The sequence below is a fragment of the Bos grunniens genome, chromosome 2 (assembly GCF_055505025.1).
Source record: "Bos grunniens cultivar Pamir isolate PY7600 chromosome 2, Bosgru_T2T1.0, whole genome shotgun sequence".
NCBI lineage: Eukaryota > Metazoa > Chordata > Mammalia > Artiodactyla > Bovidae > Bos > Bos grunniens.
Window position 1 is genome coordinate 48,191,052 of NC_141166.1, and position 16,582 is coordinate 48,207,633.

The following is a 16,582-nucleotide window of genomic DNA, read 5'->3' on the forward strand; positions in this document are numbered from 1 at the left end:
AGCAAGGTTATGCTCAAAGTCCTCCAAGCTAGCAGTACATGAACCAAAAACTTCCAGATGTACAAACTGGGTTTAGAAAATGCAGAACCAGAGATCAAATTGCCAACATTTGCTGGATCATAGAGAAAGCAAAGGGAATTCCAGAAAAACATTTACTTCTGCTTCATTGACTACACTAAAGCCTTTGACTGTGTGGATCACAACAAACTGGAAAATTCTTAAAGAGATGGGAATACCATACCACCCTACCTCTCTCCTGTGTAACCTCTATGCAGGTCAAGACAGAACTTTACATGGAACAATGGACTGGTCAACACTGGGAATGGAATATGACAAGGCTGTGTATTGTCACCCTGCTTATCTAACTGCTGTGCAGGGTACATCATGCAAAATGCTGTGTTGGATGAAGCACAAGCTGGAATCAAGATTATAGGGAGAAATATCAACAGTCTCATGTATGCAGATGATGGCACTCTAATAGCAGAAAGCTAAGAGGAATTAAACAGCCTCTTGATAAAGGTGAAAGAGAAGAGTGGAAAATCTGGGTTTAAACTCAACATTCAAACAATGAAGATCATGGCATTCAGTTTCATCACTTCATGGCAGATAGAAGAGGAAAAATTTGAAATAGTGACAGATTTTATTTTCTTGGGCTCCAAAAATCACTGCAGATGGTGACTGAAGCCATGAAATTAAAAGATGCTTGCTCCTTGGAAGAAAAGCTATGACCAACCTAGACAGTATATTCAAAAGCAGAAACATCACTTTGCTAATAAAAGTCCATATAGTCAAAGTTATGGTTTTTCCAGTAGTCATGTACAAATGTGAGAGTTGGATCATAAAGAAGGCTGAGCATTGAAGAATTGATGCTTTTGAAGTGTGCTGTTGGAGAAGACTCTTGAAAGTCCCTTGGACAACAAGGAGATCAAACCAGTCAATCCTAAAGGAAATTAATCCTGAATATTCACTGGAAGGACTAATGCTAAAGATGAAGTTCCAATACTTTGGCCATCGGATGCAAAGAACCAACTCATTGGAAAAGACTCTGTTGCTGGAAAAGACTGAAGGCAAAAGGGGAAGGGGTGGCAGAGGATGAGATGGTTGGATAGCATTAACAACTCAGTGGACATGAATTTGAGCAAACTCCGGGAGATGGTGAAGGACAAGGAAGTCTCTCTTGCTGCAGTACATAGGGTGGCAAAGAGTCAAACACAATTCAGCGATTGAACAACTGCACCAACAATGCTTCTAGTTGTTTTAATTTCATTTTATTTTGTCTTGCTACTATAAAATAGAGTCTTATCTCTCATTATACCCTCTAAGTAGTCATTGCTTATATATATATATATATAAGATTATTGATTTCTGAATGTTGGTTTTTATAATTTGTGACTTTACTAAATTCTCTTATTGTCTATAATAGTTTTTCCATTGATTCTTTCAGGTTTTCTAGAGAGATAATCACATTGTCAACAGATAGAGTTTTAGCCTCCTTTCCAATCCTTACGCCATTAATTGTCTAATCACATTGTTTGTACATGTTATTTAATTTTATTCTTTTACATTGCCTATGAATGTAGAGTCAAATGGCTTGTCAAATAAATTTCCAAATGAGATTACAGATTTTAATTTAAAATATCTATCTTTATCTCACTTCTGTTAGGTAGAATACAGTCCTGCTCTTATCATTAGTATCAACATTTTCATGCCTACATTTTTAGAAAATAATAAATGCAAATGTGATAAGCTATTACAGCAATACCTCAATCACTGCTAAGAAGACAATTAGGGCAAATGCAATGAATGTATCAATGCTGGGCAGCAATTTTAGCTGCCCAGTATCGGTATAATAGTGGTCTTCCGTTTGATCTTGTGTGCAAAGGTAGATGCTCATGTAGGAAAGGAATTTAAGGATATTAAAAATAATACAGATAAGCGCAAGTGATACAATCGTTAAAATTTTCAAAGGTTGAAAACTAGTTGCATCTTTTTTTACACCTGAAAGCTATTTGGGGTAGCTCTCTCCTTAAGATGCAAATTTTAACAAACTGACAATGTAGATACCTTATTTTCCCCCTATTAAATGCTTCATATTTGGTACATGCTCATCTTGTCTCTCTAAGCCCTCTTTTTTCTTCCCATCCTAGAAGAGATAAGAGAGGGCAGCAAAAATATCCTTTTCTCTCAAAATACCAGTTCTCATTCTTCTACCTAATTTATTTTAATTCTTTAACTGGACTCTTTTTTTGCCATTCTAATGATAATCATCAACGTGAGATTTCCCATTAGCCTTCAGTTCTCTTACTTAAACAGAAGCTCTTGAAAATTATTGTTTCATTATAAAGCAAAGTATGCCTATAGTAAAAACAATACAGATAGACCTAATATTCTTCTGCAATTCTGTTATCCAAATACAAATGTTGCACTTTTATTTCTTTTTATAAAATATATTATTTTACAATGGTAGGTGAAAGTGAAAGTGTTAGTCATTCAGTTGTGTCTGCCTCTTTGAGACCCCACAGACTTTAGCCTGCCAGGCTCCTTTGTCCATGGAATTCTCCAGGCAAGAATACTGGAGTGGGTAATCATTCCCTTCTCCAGGGGATCTTGCCGACCCATGAATTGAACCCCAAAGAGATGACTCATTGTAAAAGACCCTGATGCTGGGAAAGATTGAAGGCAGGAGGAGACGGGGGTGACAGAGGATGAGATGGTTGCATGGCATCACTGATTCAACGGACATGAGTTTGAGCAAACTCTCGGACATAGTGAATGACAGGGAAGCCTATTCATGGGGTCACAAAGAGTTGCACAGGACTTAGCAACTGAACAATAACAAAAAGAAAAAAATTGCAAAAATGAACACATGGAAGGTGAACAATATATTACTAAACAACCAATGGGTTACTTCAAAGAAGAAATTAAAAATATCTGGAGACAAATGAAAGCAAAAACACAGTGATCTAAAATCTATGGGGTGTAGCAAAAGCAGTTCTGAGAGGGAAGTTTCTAATGATCCAAACCTACCTCACAAAACAAAATAAACAATCTAACATTGCACCTGCAGGAACCAGAAGAAGAACAAGCAAGTTAGTGAAAGGAAAGAAATCATAAAGATCAGAGTAGAAATAAATGAAATAGAGACTAAAAAATAATGGAGAAGCTCAATGAAAAGAAAACTTGATATGAAGTTGAAGTAATTAAGATTGTGTGATATTGTTGAAAAAGTAGCCTAATAGACTGATGGAATCAATAGAGAGATCAGAAGTAGACTAAGGCTTATATAACTTGACTTTTGACCAAGGTGCCAAAGCACCTTAACATCTTTAGGAAAGCAGTAGCTTCTCAACAAGCAATGCAGGAATAACTGGGTATATTAAAAAAAAACAATTTTGACTTATAATTCAAAGACAAAAATTAATTTGAAATGAGTCATTAACTTGAACATTAAAGTTAAAAATTTGAAGCTTCTAGAATACACGGGAGAATTTATACACCTTACAAATAAGGAAAGATTTCTTAGAACCTCTAGAAATCACTGACCCCTTGCCCCAAAAAAGGATGAAATAGAGTAACTAAAGCATTCTACATTTCCAAAGACATTATTTAAAAATGAATAGGCAAGCTACATACTGGGATGAAATATACTCTCTCTCTCTCTATATATATATATATATATGTATATATATTACAAATAAAAAATGCTCAACATCATAAGGGAGAAGGCAATGGCAACCTACTCCAGTTCTCTTGGCTGGAAAATCCCATGGACAGAGGAGCCTGGTAGGCTGCAGTCCATGGGGTTGCTAAGAGTCAGACAAAACTGAGCGACTTCACTTTCATTTTTGTGCACTGGAGAAGAAAATGGCAACCCACTCCAGTGTTCTTGCCTGGAGAATCCCAGGCACCGGGGAGCCTGGTGGGCTGCCGTCTATGGGGTCACACAGGGTCAGACATGACTGAAGCGACTTAGCAGCAGCAGCAACAACAACATCATAAATTAGGGAAAATCAACTGAAAAGTACAATGATATCACTGCACATGTACTAGAAAGTCTGACATAAATAAGACTGATGACACCAAATGTTGATAAGAATTCAGGACAACTAGTATTCTTATACCTTTCTGACAGGACTTTAAAATATTACAACCAATTTAGAAATTTGTCTGGAAGTTTCTTACTAAGTTAAACATAAATCTGCTATGCTGTGCTGAGCTTGGTCTCTCAGTCATGTTTGGCTCTTGCGATCCCATGGGCTGTAGCCCACCAGGCTCCTCTGTCCATGGGATTCTCCAGGCAAGAATACTGGAGTGCGCTGCCATGTCCTCCTCCAGGGGATCTTCCCAACCCAAGGATCGAATCCAGGTCTCCCACTTTGCAGGGGGATTCTTTACTGTCTGAGCCACCAGGGAATGACCTAGAAATTCTACTTCTAGGTCGTTTTCTATCTTTTTTGTATAGTCTCTTTAGCATCCATGTCCATTACATCTATTAAAAGAAACATGGAAAATATTTCTAATAAACACAATGGACACAAGTTATTAAGCAGAATACACAAAAAAACCTATGAATTTTTTAAAAAGACAACTAAAGAGAAAAGTAGTAAACAATATTAACCAGCTGTGCTCAGAAGATCCTACTGAAAAGACTTTTCTACCCAACTGGTAATCAAGGAAATGCAGATTAAAATCATAGAATTTCAAAAGTCTAAAATACCTAATATCCAAGCACCTAGTTTTAAATCAATACCTGGTTTTAGAAATAATGTCAAAAATGGAATTTCATCTACTGGAGGAGTGTGAGTTAGTACAACACTTTGGAGGATAATCTGGCAATATATAGGAGGATCCCTGAAGTTAAGTATACCCTTTCATCCAGCAGTTCTACTCTTATGCACATACTCTCGAGAAAAACAGTGCATGTGTGCCCAGCAACCTTGCACAGGAATGCTTATAATCAATTCAGTCAATTCAGTTCAGTTGCTCAGTCGTGTCCAACTCTTTGAGACCCCATGAACTGCAGCATGCCAGGCTTCCCTGTACATCACCAACTCCTGAAGCTTGCACAAACTCATGTCCATCAAGTTGGTGATGACATCCAACCATCTCATCCTCTGTCGTCCCGTTCTCCTCCTGCCCTCAATCCCTCCCAGCATCAGGGTCTTTTCCAGTGAGTCAATTCTTCACATCAGGTGACCAAAGATTTGGAGTTTCATCTTCAGCATCAGTCCTTCCAATGGATACTCAGGACTGATTTCCTTGAGGATTGATTGGTTTGATCTCCTTGCAGTCCAAGGGACTCTCAAGAGTCTTCTCCAACACCACAGTTCAAAAGCATCAATTCTTTAGCATTCAGCTTTCTTTATAGTCCAACTCTGACATCCATACATGACTACTAGAAAAATCATAACTTTGACTAGACTGATCTTTGTCAGCAAAGTGATGTCTCTGCTTTTAAATATGCTGTCTGGGTTGGTCATAGCTTTTCTCCCAAGGAATAAGCATCTTTTAATTTCATGGCTTCAGTCACCATCTGCAGTGACTTCGGAGCCCAAGAAAATAAAGTATCCCATTGTTTCCCCATCTATTTGCCACGAAGTGATGGGACCAGATGCCATGATCTTAGTTTTCTGAATGCTGAGTTTTAAGCCAACTCGTTCACTCTCCTCTTTCACTTTCATCAAGAGGCTCTTTAGTTCTTCTTCACTTTCTGCCATAAGGGTGGTGTCATCTGCATATCTGACGTTATTGATATTTCTCCCAGCAATCTTTTTTTTTTTTTAACTTTACAATATTGTATTGGTTTTGCCAATCTTGATTCCAGCTTGTCCTTCATTCAGCCTGGCATTTTGCACAATGTACTCTGCATATAAGTTAAATAAGCAGGGTGACAATATACAGCCTTGATGTACTCCTTTCTCTATTTGGAACCAGTCTGTTGTTTCATGCCCAATTCTAACTGTTGCCTCTTCATCTGCATACAGATTTCTCAGGAAGCAGGTCAGGTGGTCTGGTATGCCCATTTCTTGAAGAAGTTTCCACAGTTTGTTGTGATTCACACAGTCAAAGGCTTTCAGATCAGATCAGTCGCTCAGTCATGTCTGATTCTTTGCAACCCCATGAATTGCAGAACGCCAGGCCTCCCTGTCCATCACCAACTCCCAGAGTTCACTCTGACTCACGTCCATCTAGTCAGTGATGCCATCCAGCCATCTCATCCTCTGTCGTCCCCTTCTCCTCCTGCCCCCAATCCCTCTCAGCATCAGAGTCTTTTCCAATGAGTCAACTCTTCGCATGAGGTGGCCAAAGTACTGGAGTTTCAGCTTTAGCATCATTCCTTCCAAAGAAATCCCAGGGCTGATCTCCTTCAGAATGGACTGGCTGGATCTCCTTGCAGTCCAAGGGACTCTCAAGAGTCTTCTCCAACACCACAGTTCAAAAGCATCAATTCTTCGGCACTTAGTCTTCTTCACAGTCCAACTCTCACATCCATACATGACCACAGGAAAAACCATAGCCTTGACTAGATGAACCTTTGTTGGCAAAGTAATGTCTCTGCTTTTGAATATGCTATCTAGGTTGGTCACAACTTTCCGTCCAAGGAGTAAGCATCTTTTAATTTCATGGCTGCAGTCACCATCTGCAGTCATTTTGGAGCCCAGAAAAATAAAGTCTGACACTGTTTCCCCATCTATGTCCCATGAAGTGGTGGGACCGGATGCCATGATCTTCATTTTCTGAATGTTGAGCTTTAAGCCAATTTTTTCACTCTCCACTTTCACTTTCATCAAGAGGCTTTTGAGTTCCTCTTCACTTTCTGCCATAAAAGTGGCATTTCTTTTCATATGGTAAGGAGCAATGGCTGTGCTTTGCTGGAGCAGCCATGAAGAGATACCCCACGCCCAAGGTAAGAGAAACCCAAGTAAGATGGTAGGTGTTGCAAGAGGGCATCAGAGGGCAAACACACTGAAACCATACTCACAGAAAACTAGTCAATCTAATCACACTAGGACCACAGCCTTGTCTAACTCAATGAAACTAAGCCATGCCCGTGGGGCAACCCAAGATGGGCGGGTCATGGTGGAGAGATCTGACAGAATGTGGTCCACTGGAGAAGGGAATGGCAAACCACTTCAGTATTCTTGCCTTGAGAACCCCATGAACAGTACTCCCCAGGTCAGTAGGTACCCAATATGCTACTGGAGATCAGTGGAGAAATAACTCCAGAAAGAATGAAGGGATGGAGCCAAAGCAAAAACAATACCCAGCTGTGGATGTGACTGGTGATAGAAGCAAGGTCCAATGCTGTAAAGAGCAATATTGCATAGGAACCTGGAATGTCAGGTCCATGAATCAAGGCAAATTGGAAGTGGTCAAACAAGAGATGGCAAGAGTGAATGTTGCCATTCTAGGAATTAGCAAACTAAAACGGACTGGAATGGGTGAATTTAACTCAGATGACCATTATATCTACTACTGCGGGCAGGAATCCCTCAGAAGAAATGGAGTGGCCATCATGGTCAACAAAAGAGTTCGAAATGCAGTACTTGGATGCAATCTCAAAAACGACAGAATTATCTCTGTTCGTTTCCAAGGCAAACCATTCAATATCACAGTAATCCAAGTCTATGCCCCAACCAGTAATGCTGAAGAAGGTGAAGTTGAATGGTTCTATGAAGACCTACAAGACCTTTTAGAACTAACACCCCAAAAAGATGTCCTTTTCATTATAGGGGACTGGAATGCAAAAGTAGGAAGTCAAGAAACACCTGGAGTAACAGGCAAATTTGGCCTTGGAATATGGAATGAAGCAGGGCAAAGACTAATAGAGTTTTGCCAAGAAAATGCACTGGTCATAGCAAACACCCTCTTCCAACAACACAAGAGAAGACTCTATATATGGACATCACCAGATGGTCAACACTGAAATCAGATTGATTATATTCTTTGCAGCCAAAGATGGAGAAGCTCTATACAGTCAGCAAAAACAAGACCAGGAGCCATCTGTGGCTCAGACCATGAACTCCTTATTGTCAAAGGCTTTGGCATAGTCAATAAAGCAGAAGTAGATGTATTTCTAGAACTCTCGTGCTTTTCTGATGATCCAACAGATGTTGGCAATTTGATATCTGGTTCCTCTGCCTTTTCTAAATCCAGCTTGAACATCTGGAAGTTCACGGTTCACATACTGTTGAAGCCTGACTTGGAGAATTTTGAGCATTACTTTGTTAACGTGTGAGATGAGTGCAATTGTGCAGTAGTTTGAACATTCTTTGGCATTGCCTTTCTTTGGAATTGGAATGAAAACTGACCTTTTCCAGTCCTGTGGCCACTGTCGAGTTTTCCCAACTTGCTGGCCTATTGACTGCAGTTCACTTTCACAGCACCATCTTTTAGGATTTGAAATAACTCAACTGGAATTCTGTCATTAGCTTTGTTCATAATGGTGCTTCCTAAGGCCCATTTGACTTCCCATTCCAGGATGTTTGGCTCTAGGTGAGTGATCACACCATGATGGTTATCTGGGTCATGAAGATCTTTTTGTATAGCCTGTGTATTCTTGCCACCTCTTCTTAATATCTTCTGCTTCTGTTAGGTCCATACCATTTCTGTTCTTTATCAAGCACATTTTTGCATGAAATATTCCCTTGGTATCTCTAATTTTCTTGAAGAAATCTCTAGTCTTTCCCATTCTATTGTTTTCCTCTATTTTTTTGTATTGATCACTGAGGAAGGTTTTCTTATCTCTCCTTGCTGTTCTTTGGAACTCTGCATTCAAATGGGTATATCTTTCTTTTTCTCCTTTGCCTTTTGCTTCTCTTCTTTTCTCAGCTATTTGTAAGGCCTCCTCAGACAAAGATTTTGCCTTTTTGCATTTCTTTTTCTTGGGGATGGTCTTGATCATTACCTCCTGTACAATGTCATGAACCTCCATCCATAGTTCTTTAGGCACTCTGTTTACCAGATCTAATCCTTTGAATCTATTTGTCATTTCTACCGTATGATTGTAAGGGATTTGATTCAGGTCATACCTTAATGGTTTAGTGGTTTTCCCTACTTTCTTCTATTTAAGTCTGAATTTGGCAATAAGGAATTCATGATCTGAGCCATAGTCAGCTCTGGGTCTTGTTTTTGCTGACTGTATAGAGCTTCTCCATCTTTGGTTGCAAGGAATATAATCAATCTGATTTCAGTATTGACCATCTGGTGATGTCCATGTGTAGAGTCTTCTCTTATGTTGTTGGAAGAGGGTGTTTGCTATGACCAGTGTGTTCTCTTGGCAAAACTCTATTAGTCTTTGACCTACTGCATTTTGTACTCTAAGGCCCAATTTGCCTGTTATTCCAGGTGTTTCTTGATTTCCTACTTTTGCATACCAGTCCCCTATAAAGAAAAGGACATCTTTTTTGGGTGTCAATTCTAGAAGGTTTTGTAGGTCTTCATAGAACTGTTCAACTTCATCTCCTTCAGCGTTACTGGTTGGGGCATAGACTTGGATTACTGTGATATTGAATGGTTTGCCTTGGAGACGAACAGAGATCATTCTGTTGTTTTTGAGATTGCATCCAAGTACCGCATTTTGAACTCTTTTGTTGACTATGAGAGCTACTCCATTTCTTTTAAGGGATTCTTGCCCACATTAGTAGCTATAATGGCCATCTGAGTTAAATTCACCCATTCCAGTCCATTTTAGTTCACTGATTCCTAAAATGTGAATGTTCATTCGCCATTTCTTGTTTGACCAGTTCCAATTAACCTTGATTCACGGGCCTAACATCCAGGTTCCTATGCAACATTGTTCTTTATAGCATCCGACTTTACTTCCATCACCAGTCACATCCACAACTGGTCGTTGTTTTAGGTTTTGCTCTGTCTCTTCATTCTTTCTGGTGTTATTTCTCCCCTCTTCTTCAGTAGGACATTGGACACCCACCAACCTGGGGAGTTCATCTTTCAGTGTCATATGTTTTTGCCTTTTCATACTGTTTATGGTGTTCTCAAGGCAAGAATACTGAAGTGGTTTGCCATTGCCTTCTTCTATGTTTATAGTAACAATGTTTACAATAGAAAAACATTCTGGAAACCCCTGAGTGTTCATTGATGTTAAAATAAATAATTCTGTCTGTTTACATCATGATCAAATAACCAGCAATGGAAATGAATGAGCTAAAACTACCTGCAGCAATGTGAATGAATCCTATAAACATAATATTGAGAAGCAACTTTTTACTTATTTATGCATACTGTATAATGAAAAGAATGCATACTGGATAATGGCATTATGGGCTTCCCCAGTGGCTCAGTGGTAAAGAATCCGCCTGCAGCACAGAAGATGCAGGAGACACGGTTCAATCCCTGGGCTGGGAAGATCTCCTGGAGGAAGGCATGGCAACTCATGCCAGTATTCTAGCCTAGATAATCCCATGAAGAGAGGAGCCTGGTGGTTTACAGTCCATAGGGTCACAAAGAATCAGACACAACTGAAGTGACTGAGCATGAATGGCATTATGATGAGCTGAAATAGCATGTGCTATTTAGGGTGAGATAGGTTGGTATAGATAGAGAGAGAGAGATAGCAAGAGGAAGCAGAGCTTAGTATCTGGTAGCACAAGCTTGAGATCCAGGATCCTCAATTTGTGTCCTATCCTACCTATGTAAGTTGGTTGCTGTGTGACTCTGGGTGAATTACTTGACTTCTCTGTGTCACAGTATTGTCATTTGTTAGATGAGAGTAGCTATCGTATCCAATTCATTGGAAGGTTGCTTGGATTAATGAGTCAATATTTGCAAAGTATTAAAAATTGTGCCTGTCAGAGTGTCCATATCTGTTTTAAAACATGCAAATCATAAACACTAAATTCTAGAGGGTGGTCGGTAGTGTGGGAGGATAGAGGCATCCGAGGGGCTTCAATCTCACTTTGAATATCTTATTTCTTAAGCTGGATGGTGTTCATACATTATTTTTTGATGGGTCAAAAATACTTCAAAATTTTAGAAAGGATGCACAGACTATTTCAATATAATGTCATACTTTGAGGAAAAAGACAAGTTATAATGAGAGACTGATACTGTGAAGGATATCTGGAAAGAGAACCTCCCTTAAAATGTCTAAGTTTAATTAGTGCACCTACAATTTTGGTAACATTTTCTGGAAGCATCCCTAAACCTAGGGGAGAAAACACTGGCCTTGGAATTGGAAAACCTAAATTTTCTTCAAGCTTCTGCTGTTGACTCATTTTGAGTCTCTGGGCTGGTCTGTCTCCAGTGACATCCTCGTGCTTCATTTTATTTATCTTTAGAACGGATGTGTTGTCTTCCACCTCTTTCAAATGGCCAGAATGGAAGTTTCTTTCCTTATCTTCAGCACAGAAGGAAGAGTTAGAATTTCCTTCCCCACCCTCCCCCACTGCCTTTCAGTAACTAGCAAAGAAGTTTATTTTATTTTAATGAAGTCTGTGAAAAATGATTCATGCTTGAAAGCAGCCTTTTCCCTTTACTTAATGACAGCTTCAGCTTCTGAGTGTAAGCTAAAATGGAGAAAAATCCCATGTGGTTTTCAGAATGTACATATGAGCATATGTGCTGTGCTTTCAAAAATTTCTTTGTTGGTGAGTCTATTGTGCACATAAGCAAAAGCAGTCTAGACCCTCAGAAGGGGAGAATCGCAAGAAAGCCGTCTTCTGATTTCCCCATAGTTTGGTTCCAGATGGTTCACGTTAGAAAAAGAAGGGACAACAACACAATGGTAACAACTGGCGCCCTTGTTGTGTGTGTGCTGTTGTGTTTCTGAGAAGGCATGTGTAGTTGTTTTCTTCCCGCTATGCCTGATTTCAGACTCTCAGACTATCGTTTATTTGAGAGTAAAACAACAGCGAGCAAAATGACTACTTACCCTTTCCCATGCCAATGGGAATTACATACTGGTAACCAGGGGGTCTGGCCTTGAAGGCCTATTTTAAAAATAGGAACGGGTCTCCCACCCAGCTGGTGTGCTAATGGGTTAACTACTGCTTTTTTCTCTTATTGCAAAGGAGACGAAAATATCTGGCTTCAAAATTTGTCTCAGCTCATCCCTTTCTCTGGTTCCTTACGCTCAGCAAGGTGGGCCCTAGATGTGTCTCTGGTTGACTGACAGTTCTGAGCTTCCCTCTAAGAAAGAGGTTCAATAAAGCTTAGAGCTTACTTTGCCAAGCATGACTGCTCTTTCTTTTTAAGCCTGCATACACTTGAAGGGGGATTTAATCCTTGCATTTCTGATTGTTTACACTAAAGAGTTGTGTTGTGAAAGTGATTTGATGTCTGTGAGACTGTTTGAACATTTTAATAAAGCTTGTTGAGAGAAACATTTTCTCTCAAAACAGGAAGCTAGATTTTTGCCGTGTGTAAATAAACATAAAATACCAGCGGGCTCAGGGCTCCAAACCTGGAGATTCTGAATGAAGCTTGCACTTAACCAATCAATGTGCTTTTCATCTTTATTTAAGAGTGAGTGTGAAATCTCTCAATGTGAACGCTCTTTCTCCTTTTGCAGACATTTAACATGTCTCTACATTAAAGTTGGGACTATGCCATTAAAGTCATGGCATCACATGAGACAGCTTTCAGGGTTCACTCCTCCAACATTCAGTGAGAATCTCCAGGTGACAGGACACAGTGACACCAACATGAAGGAGACTCAGTTTTGTATTCAAGGAGCCCATGGTCCACAGCCTGGTTCCAGAAACAGACTTATACACAAATTATTATGATACAAGATGGTAAGTGTGAAGGCAGTGATGTGTTACAGATATTATGGGAGCCCAGAATTTGGGCTTTTGAGCCAGCTAGAATTAATTCAGGAGAGGCTGATCTTGGGTGCCCTCAGCCTTCAATCGCTTGGAGTGGGGCTTGGGTTCCCAGCCAGAGACTGAGGCTGGGTCATGGTGGCAAAAGCACCAAACCCTAGCCGCTAGACCAGTGGTCAATGACAAGGGCCCTGGCAGAAAAGAATTTCCACAAAGACAGTAAGTAGTGAAGTAAGTCAAGTGTTTATTAAGAGGAAAAAGAGTACAGTATGTGTGGATAGACACGGGGCAGACTCAGAGGGAGAGTCCTTCCTCCTGGACCTCCAAAACACATGCACACATGTACACATGCACACATGTACACATGCACACATGTACACACACATGTACACACAGGCACATTGTGGCATTTCTAGACTGGAGTCCCCCTACCCTCTAGAATGACAAACCTGTTCTCATCTTTTAAGATTAAGGAGTCCAAGAGGAAGAAAGATAAAATATAAGCAGTTCAGCATTGCTAGAAGATTAAAACATAGGACAAATGAGCCCAGAAGGTAAATGGGAATCAGATCAAGTTGGTTAGCATGGAGAGATTTGATACTGGGATGATGGATAATGTTTGCTTTTTAGACTGATCACTCCAGCTCCATGGATGATGGACTGGGCCACGCTGGAAGACACAGGAATCATACTGTTCTTGTCCTTCAGGGTCACTTCAATCTTGGTCCTTCTGCAAAGGAACCAGCAAAGGACAGTGTTGTATCCAGAAGTAAGGGGACCCTCTCTGGGAATCAAGCAAAATCCAAACACACCAGGAGAAGAGACTGGAAGGAGACTCGGCCAGAGGAACATCTGCTCAAGCCCATTCTACTCCATCCCTAAATGCTCCCTAGGTTTCCCATCATCTCCCCACCCCCAACCCCAGCCTCTCTGCTTCTGCACCTTTAACATTCAGATTCAAGTGGAAAAGAAGCCTTTTTCTCATTCATTTCAGCACAGCTGAGACAGGCAGTAATTTTCAGAAGGAACTTCATTTGAAACAGCACCACTACAGAAAACACAAAGGGAGAATGAAAGGGAAAACAACAAAGAAAGCAGAGAAAGCTGTAAAACAATTATGCTTACAAAATATAGATTTTGTGTCCAATGACAGCCAATGTTCCTGCCAGACCCACAAACCGTTTCTTAAGCTCTTTGCTCTCATTCTCTCCCTTGCCCCTTGAGAGCCTGAGCTCACAGATGTGGGGAAAACTGTGAACAGTCAATACTGCAAATGTACCCCCCCACCTCCCCCACCCCCGTCGTGGGGAGGGCTGCAGCCTCTCCAGGGACTCAACATCTTCCAAAGAAACATTCCTCCCCAGAGACACCCTCTGACTCCTTGTGGGGATCCTGGTCTAATTAAAGCCCCTGGGCAGAGTGAATAGAGTTCTGGTGTAAGTCTTGTCCCCGCAGGTGGGAACACGAGATCCAGCATTTCAGACGTGTTTCTTGAATGATCCTCCCCTTCAACCTCCCTGTTCCCACCCAAATTCAGACCTTTGCTACCTCTTGTTCAAACTATTGTACTGGTCTGGTCTACAAATGCTCTGACATTTTCTCTTTTAAAAGTTTAGCTTGGACCTGACCATCTTTCTCCCATGGTCTACCAGATTAATTGAGAATTTTTCCAATTGATGGTAAATGCCAATCCAACTCCTCAGCCAAATATCCCTTATCCACATCCTATGCTTCTGTCAAGCCACAAGAATTAGACACATTATTTCTCAAATGTGCCCCTGCCTTTGTTCCCACATGTCCTCCCATGAAGTATTTCTTGTTTCTCCAATTCAATGGGTTGACAATCCAAACTATCCTTATAAAGTCCATCCAAGAGTGATTCACTTGGTGAACTCTTCATCTTTCTTTTGCACTTATGTTACTCTGATTTGTATCAGAAATAACTGGAGAAGGAAATGGCAACCCATTCCAGTACTCTTGCCTGGAAAATTCCATGGACAGAGGAGCCTGGTTGGCTACAGCCTGTGGGGTTGCAGAGAGTCAGACATGATTGAACGACTTCCCTTTCCCTTTTCAGAAATAATATTTTACTCTCATTTACCTCACTCTCTTCCCCAGCTTAAACTATAGAGTCATTGAAGAAAGGAATAAAATACCTTAGAGGTCAGTGTGGAGAGCAAATAAGAGACTCTGTAAATTGCTAGTATGGATATTCGCACATGGTAAGCTCCCCACAAACGTCATCAAGATTTGGAGTACGATTCTGGAGTCAAATGAAACTAGATTTGGACCTTGACTCCACCACTGACTAGCTTGGTGACGTTGAGAATTACTTACTCTCATGGAACCTCAATTCTTTCATCTGTAAAAAGGGTTGCTTACCATTGTTCCTTCCTCATGGGGTTGTAAGGGTAAATTAGATGACAGATTAAATTTGATCATAGATATAAAAATACTTAGCAATCTCTTAACAAACTTATGCTATTATTATGGGACTTGAGAAAAAGTGCTTTGTCTACAAAAGTCCTTAGGGAAAATTTGGGTTGGAGATTTTGTGCCTCAGATGCAAACACATCCTACATTTGTGAATCTGGATTCTGGGTGGGGGTCCCTGCTATCCCTCACAGCCCTCCTCCCTCCTTGGGGTACGCACCTCCTCTTCCCACCCTGCACTCTGTGACTTTGTCCAGGATGGATCCTGCTGGTTCTCATGTTGGATAGTAGCTGGCCTGCTGGAAGACCCATTGTCAAGTAGCCCTTCTCCAATGTGCTCACTATGGTTTTCTGGGGAGGATGAGACGAAAGAGTATTAACTTTTTGGCCATTTTGAAGACACAGCCAGGGAAGCTAGACAGGAACTTTGCATGTAACGATCCTTGTGCACATATCTATTTTAAATTTACTGGTTAGACTTAAATGGAAGACTGGTTAATATTGCTGATATGAGTAAAGGAAGGCTGTTTCCATTGTTAATGTGAGAGGATCCATACAACTGAATGCAACCAGGAAGACTCCAGAAACTGCCCTGCCCAGTTGCTTTGCAGGCTGGTCCAGATTTCCAGTCCTGGAATACCAGACGCACATTGCTTGTGTATATTAACCAGCCATCCAATTGATAGTCTGAGTTTCCATCTCTGCTCTGTGGCAAGTAGACACAATGCATTGCAGGAAGCCAAGCAATTATTTGCAAGTGGGTTACATGATATCATCTCCAGCACTTCAACCACAGCTGAAATCCAATTCCGTCAGCTGGCTTGAATTTGGAGGGGAAATGAAAGTCACATTTTGGAAAAATGGGATGGACTCTGCGTGTTACGACTGATACTTCTGCAAAAAAATATCCAACCAAACAAACAAGAATTCAGTCATAGAGACATTCCCTAATATCCAGTCCTGTTTATCAATCCCCAGAAGTCACAGTTGAATCCATGGGTTTAGAACTTTTCATAAATTTGTAGTAAATTTTGATGACTCTTATACAGACTGTTTTCTCATTTGTTAATAGAGGTAATTTTATACCCCATGGTGCTGTTTTGAGATTAAATTAGATAATGCCGAAGTGAATTCCCAGGAAGCTAGTAAAGTTTAAGCCCTTCATTTACATGGACCTCTTTCAAGACCTTGTACCTGGCTTCATATTTATAATTTGCATCATTTTTCTTCAAGAAGATGCAAAGTCCCATAAGCCTCAAACTCCACAAACCTGCATCCGCTTCTATGCAGATGTAGGGTAGGTGCTAGGATGGCGGGAAGTGGCTGATAAGGTCAGGGGCCTGGTGGGGGACTTGGAAAAGGAG

General features: G+C 40.5%; 1 long non-coding RNA gene across 1 annotated transcript in view; it reads left to right on the top strand.

Moving 5' to 3' along the window:
* Positions 1-16,260, top strand: part of LOC147378060 (uncharacterized) — an 80,677-nt gene extending 64,417 nt beyond the window's left edge. The window contains exon 2 of the long non-coding RNA XR_015144381.1: positions 13,416-16,260. This is a non-coding gene — a long non-coding RNA (uncharacterized LOC147378060). The remainder of the gene's footprint in view (positions 1-13,415) is intronic.
* Positions 16,261-16,582: the final 322 nt, after the last annotated feature.